The sequence below is a fragment of the Cryptomeria japonica genome, chromosome 6 (assembly GCF_030272615.1).
Source record: "Cryptomeria japonica chromosome 6, Sugi_1.0, whole genome shotgun sequence".
NCBI classification, from domain to species: Eukaryota; Viridiplantae; Streptophyta; class Pinopsida; order Cupressales; family Cupressaceae; genus Cryptomeria; species Cryptomeria japonica.
The window spans coordinates 304,557,218-304,572,010 of NC_081410.1; positions in this window are offsets into that span (position 1 = coordinate 304,557,218).

Sequence of the window (14,793 nt, forward strand, 5' to 3'; positions counted from 1 at the left end):
TTGTGTTGGATGTTCCTCCTCTAGCATGTTTCCTGCCTTCCTGAAATATTGATCAGCAAGATCGGGGGGTAGATGATGTGCTAGACTAGTTCATTAACATAGCAGACTCTCTCCTCCTCTCTTGATATCTTTTGTTACTTCTATGTGTTATTCTCATTCTTCTATTTGTTGTCCTTAATGTTGTCTACTTGAGGATGATGCAAAGCATTGAGATCTCTTTTGGTCTCTCTCATGTTGACTCAAAAGACACGTGTGTTCCCTTCTTCTAGGTGACCTTCCTTGATTGGGGAATGAAGAACAATTATGCATACATACATATGATATACATGAATTATCATACAGCATACTGACCCCAAGGAAAGTGAAGTCACCTTGTGCTTTGTGTTTTGTGTCTATTATCCTTGGGCTTATCTCACACTTGGGGGCTAAATCCTTGTGATAACGTGCTCCTTTCCCTTCTCATTTCTTATATGTATCACTACCTTAAAGCAATCACCCCCAATGAGGCATGTGCGATCACTTTAATGTAGGGGGGCATCCGCTCTGTCCATATCTCTTCAAAGATTCTCAAAAATTTCTTGGCGAACTTAGCTTTGTCTTGAAAATTTTTGGTATTTTTTGCATGACTCATAGTGAGGGAACCTTACTACTGACAGTCATGGTTCTCCCTCATGATCTTCCCTTTTACTCTGTCAATCAAAGTCGTAAGATCCTTAGTCCACTGGGGGCTTGGTGTATCTTGCGTCCTTGACGTGGTGAAAGTCTTTCAATGATGTTTCCTTGTACTTTACTGGAAGTATGGGTGTACACCTATACTCCCGCTAAAGTGGGGGCTAAATGTAGCATCCTAAAATTGTGACACTTGCAATTTCAACTGCATTTGGGTCTTCACGATGGCGGTGCAACATTGAACCTGAATGGAGACCCCGAAACCCGTTTACGACATCAAAAACTACATCTTTCTGCACCTTGGCCTAATTCTCCTTGCACCCTGCTGTCCTAGGAGGTGGGACCATGGTGCCTAGCACCCTAGTCCCTGGCCCTATTTTGGGCCCGGTCTCTTGTTGGGCATCGGGTCTTTAACTTTGCAATTTGGAAAATGATGTTCTGAGGTCGGCCTAAGGTCGGAAAAATCAGTCTTCTAACCCTAATTGACAAGTATATAAACTACATTTCCCCTCCCAAAAAAGAGGGAGGAAAAATATATGTGTGCAAGACGCAGAAGCGATAATAAAATATTCAAACATTCAAACATTCAAGCATTCAAGCATTCCTTCAAGCAATTGAGCATTCTAAGTCTCCATTCAAGCCTAGGTGTTGCATTCAAGACAAGGATTCAACCATTGAAGAGGAGATCACTTACAACCTACAACATACAACATCATTACACCTTTGCATGTAAGAATACAAACATTCTTACAACAAGGTATCAGTACTTGATTACATTACAAACATTTACATTTACAACATTCTCATTTCTTGGTTAATTCCAAAACCGGGGTTTGACCTAAAGGCAAACCCCTCATCCCTAACCCCCCAATCATCTTCTCTTTTCTATGTGTAGGTTGCAGGTACGCGGCTGTAATTGAAGATCTGGAATCCTTGTGCAGAGACGAACAGATCCCCCTTCGTTTCGCAGATTTTTTGGAGGACCGTGTGCACTCCGGGCACCATCATCCCGTCAACTTTCGCTCAAATTTGTAGGATGACATCGTCTCGACATTTTACTGCTAATTTCAGGTCTGTAGCTTCATCCCATGTCCCAATCTCTGTCTACAAGTGAATCTTTCTTACTTTACATGCACTCCTAGTTCAATCCTTCTATCTACATTCTTTACAAAAGAGGGTATCCTTGATGTCTCAACCCTTGAAACTCATTTAGAATCTAGTCCTACATTGTGTGGGATTGGATCTTGTGAGTTTCAACCCCTCTTTTGAATGCAAAGTCTCTCCTAAGTGAAAACCGTCAACCCTAGTGACCTCCTTTCTCTCTCCATGGAGTGGGGGAACACCTAGGGTTCGATTTTCCACTTTACAAATGCCTTTTTTGACTACCACTATTTGTTGTCCTCTGATACTCTTTTATTTCTATTACTATGCATGTGAAATGTATCTATTTTTATGTCACAAAGAGCTATCTTTTGTTGAGTACTCTATCCTTTGAAATTTGTTACTATGACTATTAACTTCATAAAAAGGGCTGGTCACTAGTCCTCTATGTTTATACCCACTGTAACTATTATAAACAAATTGTGCCTTGGTTTGCAATAATGTTATCTATTCATTGCTTTATGATCTAGTTGTAGATGCATCTTCTGTTATCTCTGTCACAAATATGATAATAAAGGTTGCTCTATATGCTGCTTTGAGATGCATAGACTATCCTTTTGATCTTTGGAGTGCCCAATGTCATCAACTAGATATTCATAGTGGATTTTTCTTTCTCTAAAACACAAAAACTTCCCTTATTACTGTCATCATGCTTTCATGACTGTCATAGTTGTCTTTTCTTCATTTTCTTGAAATTGATCCATGACTATCTTTGGCTTATATTCTTTTCACTATTACTGCATTGTGACTGATTGTTGATGAGTGCTTATCGAGTAATGACTGTCATACCTTTGTTTTGATTGACTTTTACTGGTAAAACTGTATGTGTGCATTCTTCATGTAGAATTTGACATTTATTGACTTGTAGGCTACTCATGATCATTAACCATAGGTTTGAGATCTTTTTTGACAGTGAACTAAGTCACTGTGTTTTGCAATTTTGACTTCAAGGCACTATCCTTTTCTTTTTGTCATCTTCTTTTTAAGTTTTGGATACTTTCTTTCATTGATGCACTATAACATTCCTCTATCCTCTGCTCATATGACCCTGACTGTCCTTTTGAAGTTCTTCGTTATAGTTTTCATTCTCAAATGCCTTGATTGTTCTACAAATATAATCAATCCATAATGATACTCTTTAAAACTATTCTATACTTAGTGGTGACCTTTAATGGTTGTCTTGAAGATGCTATGGTATCCTTTGACTATCACATATTCTTGACTATGCTTAAGGTCTAAAATCCTTTATTGTTAGGTGCTTATGGGTTGTTTATTGATGCTTTCATATTTGTTGCTATCGTATTTACTTTCATTCATCTTTAGAAGCAACTACCCTTTATCATTCTTAAGAGCTCTTTCTTTAAATGGATTGATATTCTCTTTGTCTAGCAAAAAGTGTTCTCTATCTTTGAATACATTATTGACCTCCTTACTATGTATTTCCTACTTCCACTCATGGACTACTCTGTCATAGATTTGCACTAGACCCATCATAATAGTAGGCTTATCATTTGTGATTTTGTACTGTGAAGAATATTTTTGATTGTGGCTTACCCTATTCTTCATCACCTAGCATATGTATTTTGAATATGTGGTTACTGCTATGATAACAATGATCTTTTTGAAAGACAGTGACCCAAAGTTGTGAACCTTTGCATTAGTAATGGACTGCTTCTTACATCATCACTAGCCTTAATTATGACTGTACTCAAGCTATCAATGCACCTTTTGTGATTTCATATGCTTATCTCCAATTTAGGCTACTATGAGCACCTTGTAATTGTGACTGCCTTTTGATTTGATACTAGATCTGATAACAGTGACTGTACATCTTTATAAACTATCTTATATTATATGGTGTTTTGATGGTACTATCTCTTAGCCCTTGCAACTCTTGAAACTACTAAATGACATTAGTTGTTGCTCTGATCATGAAAATTACTCAATGATCCATGTGGTTTGGTGAATGCTACAATCCCTTTAATCTGAATATGACTTTAAGATTTGATGCCTCCATTATAACTTCTCCGAAGAACTACATTTTGACAATGGCATCCATTGTTCTTCTTCATTGCTCATAAGTGATCAAGGGCTTCTTTGGAACTATTACCACTCTGACTATGGCTTTCATAAGTGCTTACTATTGTGTATACTCCATGCTTATAATCCACCCACTGTACTATCATTGTGACTTTGGAAGATATGCTTTGAGATTGACAAAACCCCCCTTTCTTTGCTACTTAATAATGTTCACATCATGCACTTCATTCCTCTATGATTGCTCCTATATGAGCTTATTTGTTGTTAATAAATGATTGCTTCTACTATTCTATGTGTCTTTTGAATCATCATTGATCTTTTGATCGTTCTTGTGGCATGTGAGATGCACTTTCTTTGAGTCTAATCATTGCTTTACCTCTACTTTTTTTATGGTGAATTAAGTCACTATTATTTGTGCCCTTTGATACTTGAAAGGTTCTAACACTAAACCAAATTGTTTCTACAATCTTGATTAATGACTCTTGTGACTGCAAACTCTGATTATGCTTCTTCTTGATACCCTTTATAAGATTTAGAACTATCTCTTCTAGAGATTGTCATACCTTTCTTTGTCTTGACCTGTTGTGAAGGTTGTTCTTGCTAATGACAGTGATGGATGAATATTTCCATATGTTCTTGATTTGCAACACTTCTAAATTCATGAATGCACAGTGTGTATCCTTCTCTTATGATTGAAATCTATTTTCTGCCCTTAAATACTTATTACTATTATTGAGCTCTGGAAATCACTGTTATATTCTTGTTGAGAGATGCTTTTCTGATATAGTACATATTGACTTCTAGGTTTATATTCTTTTTAAAAAAAAAATGGAGCAGTGCCAATGTTCCTTTTTCCATGTTCTATCTTGTTTTCACATTTGCCACCTTTTTCTTTCTAGTGTAAACTGTCAGGGGAATAAAAAAGGCATCCATGTCAAAACAGAACTAGAATGTTGAATCTACACTTGGCCTCTACAAGGTAGCATATTGTTGTAGTTACATCTAGAGATCTTTTTTGCCATAGTCTACTGCCCTTAAGAAAGTGATTTTTTCTAGTCATCACCGAACTTGGTGTGCTTTTGACTACTACATGTTGTTCTATACATGTGAAATGTGAATTAACAGTGAGCACTTTTATTTATCTTTGTGGGTACTCACTGTTTGTCAGTTATATTTTCCCAAGTTTGATCATTCTTACTTCCATAGTCACTCATGTGATGGCTCTAGTCATCCGTCGACCATGGAATACAATTTTATTCACTATTGTATGTGTTGTCATTGAATGACAACTTATACTGTCATTGAGTGACAATACATGAGACTTTGGATACTATTGTGTTCTTTGTTTAACAACATGATTAGTGTCACCTCATGAATAATGACTGGTATGCTGATCTCAACGATTGTGGGAGCTCATTTTAACCCACATACTTGATAGATATGAAGTGAAAAACCTATATCTGCACATGAAACAAACAAGCTAGATAACAGATGATACTTTTTGTTATCTCATGGCTCCTTCTCTACATTGATATTTTTTTTTTCTCTAAGTCTGATGTAGCACTGTAAGCACATTGGGAATAGTATTATGTATGTAGGAGTGTGATAAGTAACCCATAGCTCTAACAAATATTTTCTCTTTCTCTTTTCAGGTCATCTCTTAGAGTGGACAATGAAGCACTTGGATCAACCAGACTGTTCAAAAGACTCCAAAGAGAACTCATCAACCTATCTAGGAAATGATGGGTTTCCTCTCTCTCTCTCTCTCTTTCATATATTCTTCTGATTTCTTATGTGTTTACTATACTATGATCATAAAGATATCTCTTGGCTATTCCCATGGCTTGTGTGATTTCATGGATAATTTGATCTTTATATATAAAAATGTGTTCCATGAAAATTTTTTATTCATGTATATCTCATTTGATTCAAACAATTGCACATTTGAAATAAGATAATTGTGTGGCATACATGTTTATTTATAAAGAGAAAACTCTGAAAAAAAATTGTGTACCTTTCTTCAAAATGCAATGTATAAGGCTTGTAATAGGACACCAAATTTAGGTGTAGCAAAATTTGGTAACAGTAACCTAAGAAACCATCGATGAGTGATAACATGGCATGTCCTGCTGTTAAGTCCATAATTGTATCAATGCTGGGCAAAGGAAAGTCATCTTTTGGGCAAGTCTTATTAAGATATCTGAAATGTTTGCATATTTTGATGCTCTTATACGATTTGGATATAGGTACAATATTTGAAATCCACTCTACATAGTCGATAGGTCATATGAATCCCACATCTAAAAGTTTTTTTAATTCTGCCTTCACTAGCAAGGCTATGTGTGGATGCATCTTCTTTAGTTTCTGCTTGAATGGCTTTTCTCTTGGAGCTACGGATAAATGACGCATTATTAAATCCAAATCTAGTCCTGACATATCAACTTAGGACCAAGAAAACTTGATTCTCTTTTCTTTGAAGAACTTGGTGAAATTGGGTCTTTCTTGCTTGGTCAATGATGCGACTAAGTGTATGGCCTTTGCTACTTCTTTAGTGCTGATGTTTATTGATTGTGTAGGTTCGATCAATATTGATGATCTTTCCTCATAATGCTCAGGAAGAGTGTCAAGTCTCTCATCCTTCAATGCCTCATAGAGATTTTCACTATTTGATATGTCCTTTCTTTTTACTTTTTTATGATCTAATACTGCCATTGCATGGTTTTCACTATTAGACTGATTTTTTTTAAATTCATGTTAGAGTTATCTTGTATGAGCTAATAATTATTTATTTAATTATTAGTCTATTATACTCTACGGTTAAGTTAAACTTAGGCATTTAATAATATTGTAGGTATTTAATAATTGTTCTAATTATTAAATACACATTATCCCTTTAGGGTTTCTTTAGGGTTGCTAATATCCTTTTATAAGGATTGTATTGTACTGTTTTATTACTGATTCCCTCTCTGAATTATAATTTTTTTCTTCAGAGCCATTATTGCTTTTTTGCCTCCATTCTTCTATTGTGACAGGTATTTTGCTTGCAGGTGTTCTTGATTTTTTAGAAAATTTTTTGGAGGGTTTCAAGTTTTTTCAGAGCCTTTTTATTGGATCTAGGGTAGCTGTTTTGTTTATGATCATTTTGTGCTCAAATAGACCTCACCGTTGAGCTCAAGACACCCAAAAACCCCCCATTTCCATATAAAATTTGTCTGGATATTTTTTTTGTTTTGCCTTTTTCTTGCATGAATTTCGAGAAATTTGTTAGAAAAATCATAAATATTTTTTAGAGCAGTTTAGGCCAAAAAAATACCTCGTCGTTGGCTTCCGAAAGGCGTTTCCAGTCATTTTGATATATAATTCGATCTATTTCGGTGACAAGGGCATCTGGGCCATGATTTTTTCATTGGCATGCTTTACGAGGCACAAAAATCCATACGACTGTACCTTCAAATGCGTTAGAAAATTTTTGTCAAAAAAAATAAATTTAAATTTCTTTTTTTAACCCTTTTTATGCCCTAAAAGAGGGTTTTTTTTTTTCTTTTGGCCATATCTTGGGCTCATGGAGGTGTTTTTCGACAAACCTTATATCGTCGAAAAACTCTTTTTGACATCTATTCAGATCCAGAGGTTTGAGTTTTCTTATTTTTCTTTTTTGATTGTGTTTTTTGTTGTGAAAGCTAGAGGTTCATTTTTGGACTCCAGGAGACGTAACTTGAGCATCCAAACTCTATTTTTTGAAAACTTTATATCGTTGGAAAACTTGTTCTGTGCACTTTCCATTCATATGTTTTTTCTTTCCAGATTCTTCTCCTGGTACATTTTATTCAGCTTTTTTGATTTTCAGCACTCTAGTGAATATCTTGGATGTTTCAGGTCCTGGGATCTCTTTCTTAGAGTAGGATGTCTTGTCTTTGGTTGTTCTTTCTATTTTTCCAGTCTTATGTCTCTTCTGATCATTATACATCTTTTTGTAAGCATTTCCTTTTTTGCAAACACACTAAGATAAAGTGTCACTATGCATTGTATACTTGGGATCTTGCACATCTTGTGTCTTATTTTACATGCACTAAATTATAAAGTGCCATGGGGGGTTGATGTTTTCCTTTGTTTTCCATCTACCTTTGTCATGTGAGTGTTCCTTTCATGAAATTAGCCTCATGATGTGTGTCAAGTGAGTGTTCCATCCATGACACTGTACTTTCTCTGCACCTTTGATGTTCCTGGTTCTTCATCATGCAGTTCTTGTTGGTTGTCCTTTTCAGTGAACCTGTCCCTCAACCTTGTCTGCATTATGGGGGGGTTTCTTCTGTTGTTCTAATGCTTCCTTGGTTTGTTGGATCAGCTCTTTAGGCTTTGGTGTTTTATGCCATTTGTATCTTCGAGTTTAGTTGTTTGCCTTTGTTTGCCATCTGATTTGAGTAGTGTTATTTGAGGGCACTCATGCAAATTACAATCTTCTCTACCTGATCATCTTCTCTTTCAGTGGAGGCTCTTTAGATTGACAGTTATTCTTCAATAGTGTTTGTAGGTTCTTCATGTTTCAGTGGTTCTTCTGCTCTTCTCTTGCTCCTATCTTTTTGGAAGATTCTTGTTTGGAGGCTTCTTCAATCCTTCACTTGCTTTTTCCATCTCTTTTTAGAGTAGAGTTTTTTTCCCACGTGGTTTTCTCTATTTATCCAATTCATAGAGATTTGGTTGTGATTGGGTACCTCATCAGGCTTTGTTGTCGGGACTCAAATATTTTGCCTTCATCATGTAGTTGCATTTTTTGCTTCATGCATTTAGTTTTTTAGCTACTCCCTAAGTACATCTTAAGGGGTGGTGTTAGAGTTATCTGTTGGCATTATATTAAGTTTATTGATATTGAGAAGGTTGTTGGAGATTGATGATATAATTGATAAAGGATGATTACTATCTTAATAATATTATTTTGTCATTGATGTCAAGCAATTGATTTTCTAATTTAGTATGGTGTTGCCATATCTTAAAAAGTATGTTTTAATGAGTATAAAGATGTCGATAAGCGACACAGAAAGAATGTGAAAATGAAGGGGAGCAATAAGTTATTCAATGGGAAACTATTACCAAGTTAGACAGTGATGAGATTATGTTATTTTGATTGTTTTGATATCCTACATATGTGTATTCGAAGACTGAATAAGAAGGAGAAAATATTTCATGCAACAAAATGAGTAAAGGTTTGATATTGTTCTATTTTACCGAGCAAGGAGCTAGTCGGTAAACACCAAGGTTATCAGTGTCAGTTAAAGAAGGAAGAAGTTACCAAGTAAAGTTCAGTATTTACCAAGTATCAACCGAGCAGTAATAGAATGCATTGGATGAATAAATACATTATTAAATGAAGGATGCTAATGAGCTAGAGATTTATAGAAGATTGGAATGTCATGTAAGAAGTTTGTTAAGGATCAACGACAATGAAAATTCAAGAGTTGGATCTGCAACACAGATTGAACGGTCATATCTGAGCACAAGTACCAAGGAAGGTATACAAGTTCCAAGGCAAGATAAAACATTTTTCAGTTCGAAGGATTCAATGAACCTAGTCAAGTTTGAAGATCTGATGGCTAAGATTAATCATGGGAAATGTGATTAAGGAGATTAAGCGGTTAGGAATTGCTTATAAATAAGGAAAATTTGATGAACACGGAATGGAGGCAAATACAAGAGCAGTGATACTGCAGAGGTGATTATCGAGTACAAAAGATTGAAAATTTTATTCAAGAACAGATTGAGAAGCCCAGCAAGGAGGAAGATAAGTCTTTTAACAAGATTATTTTGAGCACATAGAGTCTACTTTAACATTTCAGATGTGAAGTTGCAGATATATTTTATTACTGTTATTTATTTTTGTAAGTGACAGGAAATCTCTTAACCGAGTGGACCTAACAGTCTTATTTGTAAATCCTCTAGCAAGGTAACATTCTGAATGAGTGTTTGAAATCCTTTGACAAGGTCACTTCTAACAAAGTGCAAGATTCTAATAGATCTTAGGGAAATACCTTGACCGGGTCACATCTAGCAATGTGTTTATGTAATCTTTAACATGATTGGCTTTTAACCGAGCATACTCTAGAAGAGTATATTTTCTTTGTGGGTCTGAAATCCCACAGTGGTTTTTCCCTATTTGGGTTTCCACATTAAATCTGGTGTTATATGTGTTTTGTTGTTTCAATTTTATCAGTTTATGAGTTTGAATGATTTACAGTCATAGTTGCATATCAAGTAAGTTCTCCCGAGGTTGAATTTGGATAGATCAGTGAATTGCGAGTTTATCTGATTCACCCCCCTCTCATCTAGCTAACATTATCTTGTATTAGCTAATAATTATTTATTTAATTATTAGTCTATTATACTCCACTCTTAAGTTAAACTTAGGCATTTAATAATATTGTAGGTATTTAATAATTTAGGGTTTCTTTAGGGTTATTTAGGGTTTCACATATTTAGGGTTGCACACCTTTAGGGTTGCTAATATCCTTTCATAAGGATTGTATTGTACTTTTTTATTACTGATTCCCTCTTTGAATGGTAATCTTTTTTCTTCCGAACTATTATTGCTTTTTTGCCTCCATTCTTCTCTTCTGACATGTATTTTTCTTGCAGGTGTTCTTGGGATCTTTGAAGTTGTATTTCTCAACTTATTCAATTCAATTTGCAACTAAGAGACTTGACACTCCCCTGCTCGTAAGCTTCAATATGAGTTTTGTTGGTGGAACATGTTTTTGGATTCACTAAATGGAGGTAATGGACAATTTCATCATCATCGAGAAATATGGGTGTATCGAGTGGTTCTATTTGTTCCCAGTCGATGAGTTCAAGATGGACCAAGGGTAAGGATTCATTTGGTTGGTTAAGGTCAAAGGTAGTGAAGGTCATGATGGAAACATTGTCAATATTTTCAATAGCAAGGTCGAGGTCTATGATGTTACTCTCTTCAAGATAGTCTATCTCGCTTGGTATCTGATCGTCCTCACTAGAGTCATCGATATGTTGTGATGTAAATTCAAATGGTCGAGACCTTGAGCTTTGTCCCTCATAGAGAACAGGTGTGTATGTTTGTATCACATCAATATCTTTATCTTCACATGACCATTCAGAAGGTGAAAGTGAATCCCACTCCCATTAATTTGAGTCTGTTTCAGAACTAGCTTGCAATCTGTGGATTTGTTCATAGAGGTTTTGGGTAGCTTCTTCTTTCTTGATAGAAAGTTCTTCTTGTTTTCTATTATTCTCTTCCTCTTGTTTCTTGTGGACCATTTCTTCTTCTTGTTGTTGAGCTGCTTCTTGTTCTTGTTGTTTAGATGTTATTTTCTTGTCTTGTCCAAAACCTAGTCCTGACTTATCTTTAGCATTTTGAGAAGGAAGTTGTATAGGTTCTAGAATGCCTTCTTTTCTTTTGCTAATAGGACCTTTCCCATCTTATCCAATGTTTTGCATGATTTTGAACCCTTTACCATATTGTTTTGTTTGTACCCTGATATTTAAAGCTTGTACTTTGGACTCCTCTTCATCTTTGTAAAGCCATTAAAGGATGTATTTATCATCAGATTCATTAGCTAAGTTCCCACTTTTACAAATATACCATCAAAATCTTGACTGGTTGTGAAGATTTTTGTTTGGATGTTGATGGTTGTCCATATGATTTTAGAGAAACTGGTAATTTTGAGAGGCATAAGGAATTCTCAAAAGAATATTCTCTCATACCTTTGTCTTTTAATTGAATCTTTTTCTCAAAATATTTTGACAAAGACTTTAGTTGACTTTCATTGCTTGATGAAGTAGAGGCAAGAGATTCTTTGTTATGTGGAACAATAACATCTTCAGCTACTTTAAGATTGCTACAATATTGGAAGGGATTTGAGTCAGCTGCAACTGTGATTTCCTATCCATCATAAGGGAATTTCAAACATTGATGGTAGGTGGATGGTACATCTTGCATCTCATTAATCCACGGTCTTCCCAAGAGTATTTTGTAAGTTAAATCTATTTCTATGACTTGGGATATTGTATCTTTTTTATTTGGTCCCACTCTGATTGGTAACAACACTAGTCCTTCAAAAGACCTTTCTTCATTATCATAAGATTTTATGGTGATCTTTCTTTTAGGATCTATTTCCTTTTCTGAGATACCCAATGCACATATAAGATTTAAAGTACATATATTTAGACTGGATCCTCCATCTTAACATTTAACCCAATATTTAGAGATTAGAACTTCAATATGGAGGGGAGCATTATGCAATTGACTCAAGGAGACGTCACCGTTCTTAGAAAATGATAGATTGTGAGGCACAATTAAATTACCCACCATATCTTGGAATCGATTAACATCCAAATTGTTTGGTACCATGGTGTCCACTAGAGATCTTTCTAGAATATCCTTATGCATAGGTGAGATTTTAAGAAGTTCCAACTTCTAGTATGGATATTTGTTCTAGTGTCTTCTATAATTGATCTACTAGGTCGTGTTTATTTGAAGAGGTAGTATATATGTTTTAGATGTGTTTCCTTTCAATGGGAACTTAGACTACCCTCTTATGGCCACATTTACCAGTCTGTATTCTTATTTATCCTTGATTTTAATGACATTTATTTGGTTGTCAGATGTTGAAATGTGATTGATGATATTATCATAAATGTAATTCACTTTTCCCCCTTTGTTGTTTGATGAAGAAGGTTCTCCCTTTTCATAATTAGGAAGACGATCTTTGAATTCCCCATGATCATTGTTTATTTTGTGTCCTTGTACCATTATGTCACCTCTATTTATTAAGTCTTGAACTAGATGTTTTAATCATTGGTAATCATTTGTTCTATGACCTTTGCTTCTATGAAACTCACAATGATATGCATCATTCCACCATGTTGGTTTGACTTTTGGTTTAAAATCTCATATATTTGGTAACATTATGAGTTTGTTTGCAAGGAGCTCTTTGAATTCTCATTCAAGTGACTGTTCCAAAGGTGCAAATTTTCTACGATATGGTGCAGGGGCTAGTTTAGATCAGTTGTTGTCTTGATTGTTTTTGGGTGCGATTCTTGATAAATTTCAGACTAGCTATTTTGGTTTCATGTTATGTGCATCAACCACACCATAATTGACAATGTTATTGTTTCTTGTCTAGAACTTTGATTTATCATTTTTATTGTTGTTGTTATGATTATTGGAAAATTTTGATCCTTCTTTAGTAAATTTCAATACTCCTCTTTTAACCAAGGCTTCCTCAATCTTGAGACCATTTTTGATTAACTTTTTGAAACTTGGTGGACATTGTAGTTGGAGTCTATAACTCATCTCACTATTTGAATTATCAATACAGATATCCATCTTTTCTCTCTCAAGTACTGGGTGAAAATATCTAGCAAATAATTGCCTCCATCTTTGCAAGAATGCAAGGAATGATTCACCATTTTTCCATTTGGTCTTGCATAGATCTAGCATAGTTATCTCAAGTTGGATGTTGTATGAATATTGAGAGACGAATTTGTTTACCAGCTCTTCGAATGTTCTAATACCTGGTGTGAGTTTTGACAACCATTCTATTGTCTATCCACCCAAACTTCTTGGAAATAACCTCATTATTTATATGTCTCATTGTGTGCAAATTCCAAGCTCATTGTGCAAAATTCTCTCACATGGTCTAGTGGATCAGTTTTGCCATTGTATTTATCATATTTTGGAATTTCACAATTTGGTGGAAATGATATCATGTTCAAATTTCAATCAAATGGATAGGGGCAAATGTCTTCTAATGAATATCTTTTGGTGTCTCCCCTTTGCATGTCTCGAGTCTATTGTTGTAGAGCCTGAATGCATTCAATGGATTATTATCATTAGCCATTGCTTTAGCTTCCGTTTTCTTGGGATTTTCTTTCAATTTGTTTATGTCAAAGTTAGCATGTTATTTAGCACCTTGCCTTGCTAACATAAGAAAATATTTCTCTCTATCAGTTTCTGGAACCTTTTCCATAAATTTATGGAATTTGGGATCTTGTTGGGCCTCCTAAATTAGTTCATCAATTATCTCTTCTATCTTGGTATCTTGATACTTATGAAAAGGATTTTCTTCTCCTTCTGCCATTATGTGTTGGGTTTCTCTTTCCTTTCCTTTAAGTTTCAGTTTCTAAGATCTTGTCAAAATGAGCATGCAAGTGATTGAAATTGTTTTAAACTTTTGACCTTTGTTGTGAGTGCCAATTTAATACTCTAATTTATAACATTGTTTCATGATAAAGGATGATAGATCCTGATAGTGAAACACTGCTAAAAATCAAAGGTCAAAATGATAATTGCACACTTATGTTGCTTGATCTAACTTTATATGAAATTGTTGCCCTTACAATAACTGATTTTTTTCAAGTTTAAATTGATGTTTTGATGATAGATAAGATCAAATCTGAAAAGGGTGTCTAAAAATGATTCTGGTTTTATAAGAAAATTTAAAATATGCTCTCTGTCTGACATGTTTTAAATTATCACCACCCTCACCCACTTTAGGATCATCTTTGGTATCTGCAACAGTCTGATTCTTATCCTTTTTCTCACTAGCACCCCTAGAGGCAAGCCTTAAGGACCTTCTCCTTCCCTCAGTTTCCACAACATAGTCTTCTTCATCCATGTCCTCCAAGATAGAATTATTAATTATAATTTGTTTCTATTTTCTAGCTGATTTACCCTTTCCCTTAGGGAAAAGGGTTTCCTCTCTTTAGAAGAAGGGGGGTGGGGAGGTAGGGAGCTCAACTCAATGATGGTAACAAAGGAGGAGGGAGGGAAGAGGAGAGGAAACAAAAGATTCATTAGAGTTGGAAGAATCTGGAGGGGGCCACTCCACTCGTAAATGCCACCTAAGGGTGAGAGGCATGCAGAGGGGGTTGAATTTACATAACATTATTGGGGGG